Here is a 2,627-nt window from a genome sequence, read left to right as displayed (position 1 = left end):
TTAAAATAGAAAATAAATTTTTTAAAATAATCTTCATTTAATATAATTTTATTTAAAAAAATAAAATTATAAAATATATTTAATTAAATTTTATTGATATACATGATTATATTTTAAAATGCCTTATAACCAAATGAGAGAGCACTATAGCTGTTAATTTTGAATATTTTAAAGGGAAGTGGTTAGTCTCAGAAGACGGTAACTCTTGGGGCCATAGTAGTGAAGTGGCTCCGGGGATTTTTACAGCTCCCAAAGACGCAGCACGAGCTGTGTTATCTACTCTCACACCCAAATGCACTGAATCCGGGGATTTGCGTCATCGCCTTCGTCTTTTTGGGTTGGGGTAAACGACGCCCTACAGGTGTCCCCCAACCGTGGCAGCACACAATTTTAGCGTTCCCACGTTCCCCACCTCACCCTCTTCATCCCGTCGTCCTTCCTCAAGTGAATTCCTCTGTCAATGCTTAATTTCCTTTAAATTAATCAAGCTGTTTATCAAATCTCCTTTAAATTAATCAACTTCAACTCTATAGAGAATCGGACGCTCTACCCGCATTCCCACTTAACGACATCGAAAACGTTACCCACTTTTCTCCCAGTCACAAATTAAAGATCGGCTTTTTTTTTTTTTGGTCAATTTGTATGCTCAATTTCAAGGCCATAATTATTTTGAAACGGGGGAGTAATAAAATTTGATACAACGACAAGGAAGAAGGACGTGATTGCAATTTGCAGACTAGCTGGGAGGCCTAATTAAAGTTAGGAAAGGGAATTAAAATGAAATCCAGATGACCAGATGTAATAATTACTCATGCTCAATAATAGATACATATACATAAATGATATTATTAACATGCTATGCGTCATCTCCGAAAAGCGGAACATTTTGAGGAGGAAATTGGCAAGGTTTTGATGGGATGGAAAGATACGGGGTGGAAGATGCGGTGGACATTGCCACAGGGAATCCTATCCCTGGAAGCCTACTACTTGCTGCGGCCCGTTCGAGCGACTGAACCTGGGTCTTGAGAAATTTCACATAGTGAATGGCTTCGTCTAACATGGACGCTGTGTCCATCTTAGTCCCTCCCGGAACCAGTCTCTGCAGTATCCTTATCCTCTCGCTTATCCTCTCTCGCGGTGGCGAGCCGCCACGCTCTGAGGATCCTTCGAAATCTTCACGTTCCTCCGTTTCGGTGGCTTCACCGACTCCGGGTCTATGTGTATCGGCTGCATCACCGCTATCCTGAATATCATCTCCCTCATCGCCGCCATTGACATCCCTTTCTCCGATGCTCTACCCCACGCGTTTCCTCCGCAAGGTGGCGGATCTCGCTCTTGAAGCACTGGAGTAGGGTTAGCGAAGGAAATTGTAGCAGCCTGTACGTTTGTAAATGAGGATGACGACGCCATCGGGGAGTTACCCACAAAATGTAGCATGGTTCCGTGTATGTCGGTGTCCGTCCTGGTAGCGGCGGCGGAGAGATCAGGTGCGGAAAAGTCGTCGGAGAAGACGTCGTTACTGTAGGATCCGGAGAATCCAGGAAGTTGCATCATCATCGAGTCCATTTGATTTTCCTGATCGGACTGCTTCAACAGGTCTTCGCGGTTCATTTATCTGTTAAATATGGTTTAAACACGCAGCTCGAAGGGAAGGAAAGATTTTGAGGTGGATGGAGAAGAGCGAGGAGTAGAAGACAGATGAGGTAAAGTGGGATCAGAAACGCAGGAGAGCGAGTGATTGATAGGACAGAGAAGTATTAGAGAAGTATTTAGGTGGCGTAACTGGAAAGAACTGTGGACAGAGAGATGGGAAAGATGAAAGAGAAGAGCAGTGAAGTGGTAGTTTAAAGGCAGAATGTGCAGCAAGGCTTAGACTGATACGATAAAAAATAAGGAACGATATTAACACTGAAAAAAGATCAATATTGCTGTGATATCCAGAACGGAATAGCAAAGAATCAATGTCTCGGAGAAGAGGAGAGGCTACTGTGTCTATATATAACAAGCGTCACAAGAACAAGCTAAGTATTATTATTTTATTGTAATTATAGAGGGAGGCTTTCTTTATTCTTTCACATTTCCCTACACAGTGGGTGCTGCTTTTCTCAAAATGTTAATGCTGCAGACTTCTTAATTAGGAAAGAATAAGCTTTTGAAATTAGAAAGGAAAACATGCGGCTGAATAATAAATTAGTACGTCAAAGGACATTAGGCTGGGTGATATATAAGCCACTGAACTTGAAGGACATATCTTTAGTGATAAGAAGATATCATCGAGAAGATTTGTCTGAGAATTATATATATATATATTATATATCAGAGTAAAGCTATATGCTTCATGCAAGCGACCGCCGCGTAAATATATATATGTAAATAAATCTTCACTTAATAAGAATCAAAATTTTGGATAGCATAGTGTGAGGGAGTCAACGGATCAATAAAAAAAAAAATATATAGTGTAGTTAGTGCACCACGCCTGCTAATTTAGTACATAAACCCCGAGCATTTAACGAAAGTACAAAACCCGGTTTGTTTGAAAGAAGAGAGGACGAGACCTACTAATTACAGGACAGTGTCAGAAATCTCAGTTGCTCATTAGATTTAATTTGTTTTAAGGATTTAAATTG

General features: G+C 40.8%; 1 pseudogene; it reads right to left on the bottom strand.

Moving 5' to 3' along the window:
- Positions 1-681: 681 nt before the first annotated feature.
- On the bottom strand, positions 682-1,753 carry LOC129304213 (transcription factor HEC1-like; annotated as a pseudogene).
- Positions 1,754-2,627: the final 874 nt, after the last annotated feature.

This window comes from Prosopis cineraria, unplaced genomic scaffold, assembly GCF_029017545.1.
Source record: "Prosopis cineraria cultivar Desert tree isolate PC_DT_omini unplaced genomic scaffold, ASM2901754v1 PC2, whole genome shotgun sequence".
Taxonomy (NCBI): domain Eukaryota; kingdom Viridiplantae; phylum Streptophyta; class Magnoliopsida; order Fabales; family Fabaceae; genus Prosopis; species Prosopis cineraria.
Note: the sequence above shows the minus strand (reverse complement) of the source record. Positions and strands in the feature narration are given on the sequence as shown.